General features: G+C 41.0%; 1 long non-coding RNA gene across 1 annotated transcript; it reads left to right on the forward strand.

The window, feature by feature from the left end:
• On the forward strand, window positions 1–3,188 carry LOC138964826 (uncharacterized). The gene is made up of 4 exons (XR_011455227.1): window positions 1–157; window positions 685–787; window positions 1,775–1,835; window positions 2,988–3,188. It is a non-coding gene; the product is annotated as an uncharacterized lncRNA (long non-coding RNA).
• The last annotated feature ends 10,280 nt before the right edge of the window (window positions 3,189–13,468 follow it).

Below are 13,468 nucleotides of genomic sequence, written 5' to 3' on the forward strand. Positions count from 1 at the left end.
CCGAAACGGAAAGATAAAATGTGGTTTCCGCTAGATTTCAAGTCACGCTTTTCACTTTTCCGAGGAAGCCAACAGCTGAGTGTGAAGAAACGCTGCTGTTCAACTTCGAAATCTCCAGTCGCAGACGACCTTCGCTTTCGCAGTACAGTCAATGCAGGTGCGATGTTACTCATTTCGATCAGCTCGTTTGATTGGAATCAAAGGAGGATTGACTTCGGCATGCAAATGCGTTGGTTTGGCCGAAATCAATACAGCAGTAATTAAGCTAGGTTCTTTCTCGTCAGTTTGTTTTTGCGACTGAATTAAGTTTGTCTTCTGAATGTAGATATCTACCACTTGCTTGATTTTGATTGTTTGTTCAGCTCCTCGGCACAAAATTCATCATGCAAGATCATCGAATGCAGAAGAAGAAGAAGAAGAATCATGCAAGATATCAATTTGTTGAAACTTGAATGATAAGGGGATAAGTGAAGTTTCAAACATTTATCTGCTGCAAAAACAATCGCAGGGACAGATCTATCTGCTTCATTGACTGACAGATTGTCATTGAATTTCCAACGTAAAATGACTCGTTTGCAGACTCTCTAATTAGATCCATCGAGTGTTTGTGTTCTTAGATCCATTGGCTATGCAGGCTTTTTGCGATCATAACATTGTTTAGGTTTGTGCTGGTGCAATCTGCAGATCAGAGGAGATTGACCGCAGGGTGACGCAGTGTCAGTGATCAATGCAACTTGTGTTCGACACTCAATATTGCCTTCTACCAAACTCAAGGGCAAAACAAAAGGTACATGCTTGTGAATTCATATTATGTAATGTCTGTGAAGATTAACACCGTTTTTAGCTCTAGTCTGAGTGATCATGCTTATTAATATCCAATTCAAGTTACGTACGATACATACTCCGCCCCAGCACCACCCTCACCCCATAGCACTGCTATTCAGATACTACAGTCCAACAACCAACCCTCTAAAAGCCCCCTCCCCCACTCTCGGTGTAACATCTGTTGCTATCTGCACCTTTGTGTGGTAATGGGGAACTCGTGCTCAAATAGTTTCAGAACTGTTGATATTATAAGAGTTTTATTTACCAATGGTTCTCCCCTCCCTCCTTCATATTACACCGACACTCTCTATGCCCACCCCCCACCCCCTTCCCCCATCCCTTCCCTCTACAGGCACGTCTACTTAAGTCTGAGTCATGATAGGATCAAGAGGATGCCACAATGATCCGGGTAACTTTGCAAATAATCATACTGATATAACAGAAGAAAGTTATTCCACAGTCATTTCTGCTTATACATTACAGTGTTTCACACTGCACAACAGGAATTTGTGCTAAGTTATAATCTACAAACAACAAAGACCCTCCAGCCACCACCACCCCCCCCCCCCCTCCTCACCTGCAACATATACATGTTCATGTCCAACTTTCCCAGTGGCTCTTAATCTTATGCCTATGACTGTTGATATTGAAGAGTAGAAAGTGTTTAGTTTTCAATGACTAAATTTTCCCTCACACACACACACATACACACACACGCACAAACACACACGCACATGCACATAATGCACATAGCTGTTGTCTCCTTCTCAATCTCTCTATGTCTCTCTGTTTAATTAACATATTTAGATCACTAACTCTTCACTGAGATTCAGTGTTATGTGTTATGTGTTATGTGGAGTAAGATTAGTGAATGTTGCTGCTGATTCTGTTGTTCTTACTGTTCTTCCTCCCTGCATAATCTTTTTACTCCTTAAACTTATTACTACAGTGCGTCTATGGAGTGTACATCAGAGATGTGATGGGACCAAAAGCATTCCAAAATGAAACAGGTAACTTTTTAAACTGGTCTTCATTTTGTTTATTGAGAAGTTGGTTCACATGATACATTTCAGAGTCGTCCTTTTAAATTCGTTAAATATTGCACCAGTCACTACATCTATAGATTATCAGATTAAGTTGTCTTCTTCTGCATTATGCATATGCAATATTCATCTTTAGTGCGCGCGCGTGTGAGTGTGTGTGTGTGAGTGTGTGTGTGTGTGTTTATTGGTTGAAGACGACACATGCCCCTTCCCTCATTTGTTTATCTGTGTGCGAGACTTCGTGAGGCAGTTTCATAGGCAGGATAGCTAACTGAGTTGCCTGCAAGACCGTTAACTGCATTTTGCACTGTATATTTGCTGTACATTAATTTCAGCTTAGGTATGACCAATACCAAAAGTTGCAATGTTGTAGGTGAAATGGTCTGTCTTTTGGGCTCTTTCCAAAAAGGATCCGAATTCGGGGATAGACTCAACCGTTTCGGGTTTTATATGGAGCCGTACACTAATTAACCCGATTTAAGCATTAAAGAATTAAAGAGTGTTAGTTTTGGAGGGTATAAACTATGTAATTTAAATGAAAATTTCAATAATAAATGTTCGTATAATTAATATACTTACCCAATTCTCATAGTTTATACCCTCCCATCCTTCCACGCTACTTAATTTCCTATGGCGTCTTTTTTTTAGCTTGGTTACCACCCTTTCGAGGGCAGGTAGTTTGAGTAGTTTTTCGACATCTAGCATATATGAGATCTTAGTCAATGCATCCCTCAGACAACCAGTTACACCGTAAATGACACATGAAGCAATAAGGTAACTATCAGATAACACTTGTATACACAAAATCCACTCGGACAAGATCAACAAAATCTTACGATCTTGTTAACTCATTGGAGACGTAATGTTTTAGTCCTTTTTTTTTGGTTGAAAATGTGCTGAAAAAAGAAGATTACAGCTAGATCAAAACTCAAAAGTGTTCCAAATTACCCCTCCATTTGACCTGTGAACTCGCCACTGTGTTGACCTTTGTCATGCATAAGATATAGTTAATAATCGCCAAATATTAACTAACTAGGTCAACAGGTCAAGAAGTATTAAGCATTTTTATGGGCTGCATTTGTTTCATTTGTGTCACCCTTTATGTTTATACTTTTGCAGGCTGGTGTGGAGTTCTGATGTTGCCAGGGCGATGGAAGACACATACATAAGACATATAAACAAGCTTCCCTGTGAAGTGTTTTGATCACAAATCACCATTATTTTACACATTTATGCATATCTATTCTCAGCTCAGACTTGTGCTTTGAAATTGGATGTTTAAGTACTAGCTAAAACCCTGAATAAAGTCTTCGCAATACATGGAATGGGATCAAAAGTGTGTGTGTGTGTGTGTGTGTGTGTGTGTGTGTGAAAACAACATTCAAAAATGAGGGTGAGATAAAACATAAAAAAAGCTACAGCACAGATACTTTTTTGTCTAGCGTCAAGGACGGATCCAGGGGGGGTTCCTGTCACCCCCCCCCCCCCCCCCCCCCCGGCCTGAACATGTATCTCCTCCAAGGGTGAAAATAAAATAAAAATCAATAAATCATGACAAATATTCGGAGAACGCGCCAGCTAGATTCCACATATTCTCATCTACATTTCAAAACGTCCAGACCTCCCTAGCGCCCTCAACTAATGAACCCCTAACACAATTGGGGGCCCCCCCCCCCCCCCCCCCAACCTGATACGGTCCGGCCATGAGCGTTCTATATCGTCCTCTTTAGAAACTTGTTGCGCTGTTGACACACGTACGTTTCTATTTGCAAACATCCATAAAGTAATATTTTGTTAATCATGTTTAAAACATTTCTTCTGAGTAGAGTGAAGCTAAATCAAACCACACACAAAATGAAAACAAGTCGCGTAAGGCGAAAATACAATATTTAGTCAAGTAGCTGTCGAACTCACAGAATGAAACTGAACGCAATGCCATTTTACTCGTAGCATCGTCAGGCCACCGCTCATGGCAAAGGCAGTGAAATTGACAAGAAGAGCGGGGTAGTAGTTGCGCTAAGAAGGATAGCACGCTTTTCTGTACCTCTCTTTGTTTTAACTTTCTGAGCGTGTTTTTAATCCAAACATATCATATCTATATGTTTTTGGAATCAAGAACCGACAAGGAATAAGATGAAAGTGTTTTTAAATTGATTTGGACAATTTAAATTTTGATAATAAATTTTATATATTTAATTTTCAGAGCTTGTTTTTAATCCGAATATAACATATTTATATGTTTTTGGAATCAGCAAATGATGGAGAATAAGATAAACGTAAATTTGGATCGTTTTATAAATTTTTAATTTTTTTTACAATTTTCCGATTTTTAATGACCAAAGTCATTAATTAATTTTTAAACCACCAAGCTGAAATGCAATACCGAAGTCCGGGCTTCGTCGAAGATTACTTGACCAAAATTTGAACCAATTTGGTTGAAAAATGAGGGCGTGACAGTGCCGCCTCAACTTTCACGAAAAGCCGGATATGACGTCATTAAAGACATTTATCAAAAAAATGAAAAAAACGTTCGGGGATTTCATACCCAGGAACTTTCATGTCAAATTTCATAAAGATCGGTCCAGTAGTTTAGTCTGAATCGCTCTACACACACGCACATACACCATGACCCTCGTTTCGATTCCCCCTCGATGTTAAAATATTTAGTCAAAACTTGACTAAATATAAAAAACTAAATCTAAATCAAAGCCATATTGCGCGTAACATAAAGCAACAGTCTAACCGTCTGCAAGAGAGATTGTTAGTAGTAGATCTAAACAAGTCGCGTAAGGCGAAAATACAATATTTAGTCAAGTAGCTGTCGAACTCACAGAATGAAACTGAACGCAACGCAACGCAGCAAGACCGTATACTCGTAGCATCGTCACTCCACCGCCCGTGGCAAAGGCAGTGCCAGTGGAATTGACAAGAAGAGCGGGGTAGTAGTTGCGCTAAGAAGGATAGCACGCTTTTCTGTACCTCTCTTCGTTTTAACTTTCTGAGCGTGTTTTTAATCCAAACATATCATATCTATATGTTTTTGGAATCAGGAACCGACAAGGAATAAGATGAAAGTGTTTTTAAATTGATTTGGACAATTTAATTTTGATAATAATTTTTATATATTTAATTTTCAGAGCTTGTTTTTAATCCGAATATAACATATTTATATGTTTTTGGAATCAGCAAATGATGGAGAATAAGATAAACGTAAATTTGGATCGTTTTATAATTTTTTTTTTTTTTTACAATTTTCAGATTTTTAATGACCAAAGTCATTAATTAATTTTTAAGCCACCAAGCTGAAATGCAATACCGAAGTCCGGGCTTCGTCGAAGATTACTTGAAAAAAATTTCAACCAATTTGGTTGAAAAATGAGGGCGTGACAGTGCCGCCTCAACTTTCACGAAAAGCCGGATATGACGTCATCAAAGACATTTATCAAAAAAATGAAAAAAACGTTCGGGGATTTCATACCCAGGAACTCTCATGTCAAATTTCATAAAGATCGGTCCAGTAGTTTAGTCTGAATCGCTCTACACACACACACACACACACACACAGACACACAGACACACAGACACACGCACATACACCACGACCCTCGTTTCGATTCCCCCTCGATGTTAAAATATTTAGTCAAAACTTGACTAAATATAAAAACAAGTCGCGTAAGGCGAAAATACAATATTTAGTCAAGTAGCTGTCGAACTCACAGAATGAAACTGAACGCAACGCAACGCAGCAAGACCGTATACTCGTAGCATCGTCACTCCACCGCCCGTGGCAAAGGCAGTGCACGTGGAATTGACAAGAAGAGCGGGGTATTCGTTGCGCTGAGAAGGATAGCACGCTTTTCTGTACCTCTCTTCGTTTTAACTTTCTGAGCGTGTTTTTAATCCAAACATATCATATCTATATATTTTTGGAATCAGGAACCGACAAGGAATAAGATGAAAGTGTTTTTAAATTGATTTCGAAAAAAAAAATGTTGATAATAATTTTTATATATTTAATTTTCAGAGCTTGTTTTTAATCCGAATATAACATATTTATATGTTTTTGGAATCAGCAAATGATGGAGAATAAGATAAACGTAAATTTGGATCGTTTTATAAATTTTTATTTTTTTTTTACAATTTTCCGATTTTTAATGACCAAAGTCATTAATTAATTTTTAAGCCACCAAGCTGAAATGCAATACCGAACCCCGGGCTTCGTCGAAGAGTACTTGACCAAAATTTCAACCAATTTGGTTGAAAAATGAGGGCGTGACAGTGCCGCCTCAACTTTCACGAAAAGCCGGATATGACGTCATCAAAGACATTTATCAAAACAATGAAAAAAACGTTCGGGGATTTCATACCCAGGAACTCTCATGTCAAATTTCATAAAGATCGGTCCAGTAGTTTAGTCTGAATCGCTCTACACACACACACACACACACACACACACACACACACACACACACACGCACATACACCACGACCCTCGTTTCGATTCCCCCTCGATGTTAAAATATTTAGTCAAAACTTGACTAAATATAAAAAGAATGGATTCCATGGAAGCTAGTGTAACTATACACATTCAACATCTTTGAAGCTTCGGATATAACTCGATAAAACAAACAAGTCGCGTAAGGCGAAAATACAATATTTAGTCAAGTAGCTGTCGAACTCACAGAATGAAACTGAACGCAACGCAACGCAGCAAGACCGTATACTCGTAGCATCGTCACTCCACCGCCCGTGGCAAAGGCAGTGCCCGTGGAATTGACAAGAAGAGCGGGGTATTCGTTGCGCTAAGAAGGATAGCACGCTTTTCTGTACCTCTCTTCGTTTTAACTTTCTGAGCGTGTTTTTAATCCAAACATATCATATCTATATATTTTTGGAATCAGGAACCGACAAGGAATAAGATGAAAGTGTTTTTGAATTGATTTCGAAAAAAAAATTTGATAATAATTTTTATATATTTAATTTTCAGAGCTTGTTTTTAATCCGAATATAACATATTTATATGTTTTTGGAATCAGCAAATGATGGAGAATAAGATAAACGTAAATTTGGATCGTTTTATAAATTTTTATTTTTTTTTACAATTTTCAGATTTTTAATGACCAAAGTCATTAATTAATTTTTAAGCCACCAAGCTGAAATGCAATACCGAACCCCGGGCTTCGTCGAAGATTACTTGACCAAAATTTCAACCAATTTGGTTGAAAAATGAGGGCGTGACAGTGCCGCCTCAACTTTCACGAAAAGCCGGATATGACGTCATCAAAGACATTTATCAAAAAAATGAAAAAAAGGTTCGGGGATTTCATACCCAGGAACTCTCATGTCAAATTTCATAAAGATCGGTCCAGTAGTTTAGTCTGAATCGCTCTACACACACACACACACACACGCACAGACAGACAGACAGACACACATACACCATACCCTCGTTTCGATTCCCCCTCGATGTTAAAATATTTAGTCAAAACTTGACTAAATATAAAAAGAACCAAAACTTAAAACATGTCCCAACAGTTGTTAGTCCACCTCTCTCTTCACCCGACCCCCACACTCACATAGTTTGTGTCTGAAAAGCTCTAAAACGCACTGGCACACACGCACACACACTGACTTATACAGAGTCCATTTAGAAATATGTTCAGTAATTGCGATAAAAGACAAGACTTTTGTCTCCTTTGGTAAACATCACGGTGTTTTTTTCCCGCCACTTCTTATCCACGTGTAAAAATATTTCCCATCAGACTGCGCGAGTGGAGAAACTACGTCATATCATAGGGGAATCCCCTACCGGAGCAGGATCGGAGCAGCCTGCTCCGGAACCGGAGCTTGTGTGTGAGAGGGCAGAGTGGAGAGCGGAGCAGGATCGGAGCAGCCTGCTCCGCTTGCTCCGCCTGTGTGTGAGCCCCGCTTTAACAAAAGATAGGGTTGAAGAGAGTAGTCGTGTGACACTCCCTTGCAAAACTGTAGTTTGGATGAGTTTCCTTCTTTTTGAGTTTCTACATGTTTTGTTAGCGCGTGTTTCAGTCTTGCCGGGTGTATTGTGCTTTGGTTTTGCCACACGTGTTTGAAGCCTGAGGAAGTCAGGAACTCGCGTACAAATAAGAGCCATTTATTTTCCTCTTTATGTTCTTGTGAGAGAAGGCTTGAGTAAGTTTGCCTAAGAAGCCCATGTTGGTCAGATTCCATGATGTGTAACCATAATGATATGTTCTGTCCCAATATTTTTGTGCTGATCGGAAATCTGCCCAATTCAGCCAGTACTGGGAAATTCATTGATTTTCTGTGTACTCCTAAAAGTTGCTTGCAGAATTTCATGTGTACGTTTTCATGCGGAAGGACAGTCGTTATACATTTTTCAAGGAGATTATTCTCAAGGTTCTGCGTGTCCTTTAGGTTTATATCTTTGCAGTAAGGGAGCCAAATTTCAGAGCCAAAGGTCAGAATAGGTGCAACTAGTGTATCAAAGAGTTTCATACATTTACAGAGGTTATGAACATTCACAGAAAATCCGAGAAGGGAGGGAGACTAAGTTTGCAAAGTAGGAAAAAAATTTTTAAATGCGTGTGGTTTGCCTTTACTCCCAGTAATGTAATACAAATTTCAAAAGTGTTGGTGCATGGTGCGAAAATACATCATATTTGTGACCAGACTTGGAGTCAGTTTCACTTAAATATGCTTTAAATTAGGTCAGGTGCTGCTGCTTTTGTAGACAGTGACTCCCTCCCCTTTTTTTGTTGTCCTCCTAAAATCTAAGAAAAACCGGGGCTTAAAAAGATGAGGACGGGGGTAAATCAAGTTAGTGAGGTTAGCCTGAACAGAAAATCCGAGAACTGACAGGGTCTTAAAGGGAGGGAGTCTAAAATTGATGGGGCTTAAAAGGAGGTTCCACTGTATCCTTCACATTTGAATATGTGCGCGATGTAAATTGCATAAATAAAATATTTAAAAAATGAAAAAATCCCTGCGCTTAGAACTGTACCCACGGAATACGCGCGATATAAGCCTCATATTATTGGGCGGGGATGTAGCTCAGTCGGTAGCGCGCTGGATTTGTATCCAGTTGGCCGCTGTCAGCGTGAGTTCGTCACCACGTTCGGCGAGAGATTTATTTCTCAGTCAACTTTGTGTGCAGACTCTCCTCGGTGTCCGAACACCCCCGTGTGTACACGCAAACACAAGACCAAGTACGCACGAAACAGATCCTGTAATCCATGTCAGACTGAGTTCGGTGGCGGGTTATAGAAACACAAAAATACCCAGCATGCTTCCTCCGAAAACGGCGTATGGCTGCCTAAATGGCGGGGTAAAAAACGGTCATACACGTAAAATTCCACTCGTGCAAAAAACACGAGTGTACGTGGGAGTTTCAGCCCACGAACGCAGAAGAAGAAGAAGAAGCCTCATATTGATTGATTGATATCCGGGCCTTTCAATTGGGCACTACCAATATCAACAGTCACGGTTGAGCGGCAGTCTGTGCGGAGCAGGCTGGTGATTTTTGGCAAGCGTTTGGGTTGAAGTAAGATTACGCGTGCAGACCTGTTCAAGTTGCCATTAATCGCAGTGATTTAATAAAAAAAATTAAAAAAATACACCATTATTTTGTGTCCAGGCAGAGACCTATATTAAATATAGGGCTATGGTCCAGGCTAGTATCTTCAAATTTTAAAACATAATTAGGTTGGTGTTGCTTAATATGTTGACGTTTAGTATGCACTTAATTGATACTCTGATCATCAGATTTAAATTAGTTATGGGCTTGACCATTGAATTTCAGTGATCTGTCATGGTTTTCTTGCAGTAGTAACAGGGAAGTCTGCGTGTGTTTGCCCGGCCCTGTAAAAATCTGCGGTGCCGATGGTTACCACGATCGCTTGCACGTGACGAGAAGCCGAAATCCGTGATAGAACAGTCAGCATCAGGCGGGCAAGGTTTTGTGAAATGCAGGTGTGCAGGGTCGAAAAAATGTAAAACAAATCGATGCAAGTGCTACAAAGCACAAGTAATGTGCAACTCAAGACTTGATGTCACAGCAGCCACTGAATCCTGCACCAATAAATAACTTACGCACCATGAAGACATTTTTAAGCGTCTTTTCATTGCCATATGTCTTGGTTTAAATACGGTTTTATTCAATTAAACATGAGACAATAATAAAACGAGAAATAATAGGGACACGAACTCAAGCGAATCACAGTCAAACGCGCTAAAGCCGAATTCGCCCGGGGAATGAAAAATCGTTTCGCTTATCCGAGTTTGTGCATATCCGAGTTCGGATAAGCCAAACCTTTCCCGAGAAATTACCCTGCAGTTCGGCTTAAGCAAGTTTTTTTTCAGGATAAGTTGTAAAATCACATGGAATGTTTCTCTCTCTCTGTCTCAGTCTCTCTCTCTCTCTCTCTCTCTCTCTCTCTCTCTCTCTCTCTCTCTCCGTCTCAGTCTCTCTCAGTCTCTCTCTCTGCGTGGTGTGTGTGTTTGTGTGTGTGTGTGTGTGTGTGTTTAAATGAATAAGATTAAAACAGTGACAAGTTACAAGTGCTTTCTTCAGTGGAGCTTTATTAATACCTCAAAGCCAACTGTAAAAATAAATGGTGAAAACAGTGACACATCTCCGAACAAAACCAAAGGTTCCACAAGCAACTACGCTTTTGTTAAAATGATTCCAAGTAAATCATAATAAATGTAAGACTTGACATTTTTGGAAGCAACAATTGATTTCGTGTTTATGGTCGAGGTCATCGGATGCTATTTAAGCGTAGCCTATGTACGGGTCGCCCAAAAGGGGAAAGGCGGACTGGGGGGGGGGGGGCTTTAAACGCCCCTCGTCATTGCGCTCGTCAATGTACAAGTTATAATTATTATTGTTGTTTGTGTGGTGTTCGTGTTAAGTGTGTGTGAGTCATGTCGGGGGAGAGACTAGCCAGAGAGAGAGAGAAAGAGAGAGAGAGCCGGTCCGGCTCAAGTTGAACAAACTGACTGTCCCGGGCCAGGCTTGTACTTTGTAATTCCGGCCACAGCGTGTCCATAGCACAGTAACATTTACAGACCTAATTAAGACCTGCATAATTATTTTGCTGCACAACGAACTGCCTTTTCGATTTTTAATTCACATGTAGCATACGCCGGAGAGAAGACAGAACAACCAAAATAATAACAAACAAACGAACGAACGAACGAACAAACAAAACAGTGACCGGGTTGGTTGAATAAACAACACTCGACCAAAAAAGACGATAAGGGTTCGATACGCAGTAGCTTGGTGGAACCACGAAACAGATTTCCCTTGAACAGGCCTGCACAAATCAAAATTTTAATAATCAATCGTTGAACTTTCGCAGAGTACACAGTTCCCTCCCTGCAGAGAACTCTCATCGGTCCAGCAGCTGCGGAGGTGAACATGGCGAATGAACGAGTCGAACGGCCTTGACTCTCAATGCCGTGGTCGAGAAAATCTTGCGCCCACGTTTGTGGGGGCTTGTAGCGATCAGCGATACAGGAACAGGTGTCGCTAACAAGAAAGGGGCACTGTGCACCCTTTCCCATTTGCTCCTGTCCTACATAGCGATCATAATCTGCGCTGAGTTTGTTTTCGGATTAACAGACTTGGATGGTGCAGTTCTGTTGACATACATGTGTACACAAAGGCGACTCGGCGCATGCGGCTTTCGACTACTGACATGGCGGAAGTAGAAGGTTGGTCGATGCTACGAACGTGAGTCATTTCTGCTAGCGTGTTCTTTGTTTCATTGGTCAGCACTATCGAAAAACGGAAGGGAATGAGCGAAATGGAACTTCTTTGAACGGAACTAGGTCAGGTTCTTGTTGCGTCAGAAGAGATTCCATTGCAGATTTTCAAGCATTGCATTTGCAGACGATCACTCCGTCAGACGTGCTATGTTTGGGAGGTGTGTGCTTGAGAGCGTGTGAGAGAGAGCGAAACACGGACATTATTCTGACGTAGGTTAGATGGCATGGGAGAGTCATTTTGAGAAAAATAGCAACTGGGGAAACCGTTTTTGTTGGTTGTACACATGGAACCGGGGTGGGTTGTTCTTTTTGTTGGCGGGAAGACAGCTGTTGTATGTCTGGCACATCGAGAGCATGGGTTGAGAAGCGAGACTGTGTCTGTGTGAGCTGTGACGTGTGTTTCCACAAATATCAAATCACGGTTAAAAACTTATCTTTGGCACGTCTACTGCCTTTGTCGCGGTTTATAAATGCTTGGAAGGCAAAAGGTCAGGCAGTATAGACTTGTGATAAGTCACATGCCACGGTTCTAAATCTAGTCAGAGGTTATGCCAGGTCAGCTAGCTATCTGTCTTGTCACAGCTAAAATGTCGTTATAATTGTTTCGACCAAGGGGAGGTTGACTGAGGTTTCCATTTTCAAACTATTTTCCTGTCTCGACAGTGGGATTGGCACAACATGTACAAACTGCCATGCTTGATTTCAATGCCATGTATGTTGTTTAGATTGATATGAACATGCTGCTTTGTAGCCTGTAGTCAGCAGTTTGATTCATGCTCAGCTAAGCCACTTTGACAAGATGTCACCTTGACTTGAGCCTTCTTTTTTGTTGCAGTGTTGTACCACCATAGTTAAACACTGAAGCGACCCGGTCACACAACAAACTGTGAAACTGTACCAGTCACCAGAGACAACTACAGAAGAGCAGAGCAGATTGGGACACTCCTTCATTCACAGCTAAATACAGACACATGCCTAGGACCAGGCTTAAAAAAACAGCTCTTGAGACACACACTTGAGCCCGTGTTACAGTCAAACTCATTACTTGTTAAGTCTACAAGTACAACTGGAGTACGTGTAATTTAACAAGGAAGCCTTATTCCTCTTACCACCAAGTCAAGTCCTGTGTCGATTGTGTGACAGTGACAGCACCGTGTGTAGTATTTGTCCAGGAGGGTGTATTACATCACACAACTTCTTATTCCATTGTGGTGGTGTTGAACTTGCTACAGTTATGAGGAAGTGCTTGGTGAAATAATGGCCGCGGCCAACTCGGTAGGAGCAGGAAATTGCTCAGAAAACAACAGCAGCTCGGATGCTGTCCTGGATGTGATAAGACGAAAGCTCGGCAAAGTCCAAGCCAACTTTGAGAGCAACTACGAGAGTGTCATTCAACGAATTCTCCCCGGGAAGCGGAAAAGCAGTGCAGCGTCGCGACCGAGTAGTCTTTACGATACCGAGGTTGTATGGCAGCCATTCCCAGAACAGATTGAGATGGCATCGATGAAGCAACGCGGGACAGGACGCGGGCACCAGTTTGTTGGGTGTCAGCTGACCAACCCGACATGGTGTGACAAGTGCGGGGACTTTATCTGGGGACTCTACAAGCAGTGCCAGCGATGTAACAGTGAGTACTTTCCTCATAGTATGACACTGATAGATCTTGTGTGTGAAACTGAAAGAATGTGTGGATGTATGTATTCATGTACTGTGGTACATGTCTATGATAAAAGGGCACCCTTGGGGCAGGAACATGTTGGTCTACATAATAGGCAAACGGACACCTGCAGGTGTCCTTTAATGGGATGTGTGCATCACATTGCCAGTATCAC

The sequence above is a fragment of the Littorina saxatilis genome, linkage group LG4 (genome assembly GCF_037325665.1).
Source record: "Littorina saxatilis isolate snail1 linkage group LG4, US_GU_Lsax_2.0, whole genome shotgun sequence".
Taxonomy (NCBI): domain Eukaryota; kingdom Metazoa; phylum Mollusca; class Gastropoda; order Littorinimorpha; family Littorinidae; genus Littorina; species Littorina saxatilis.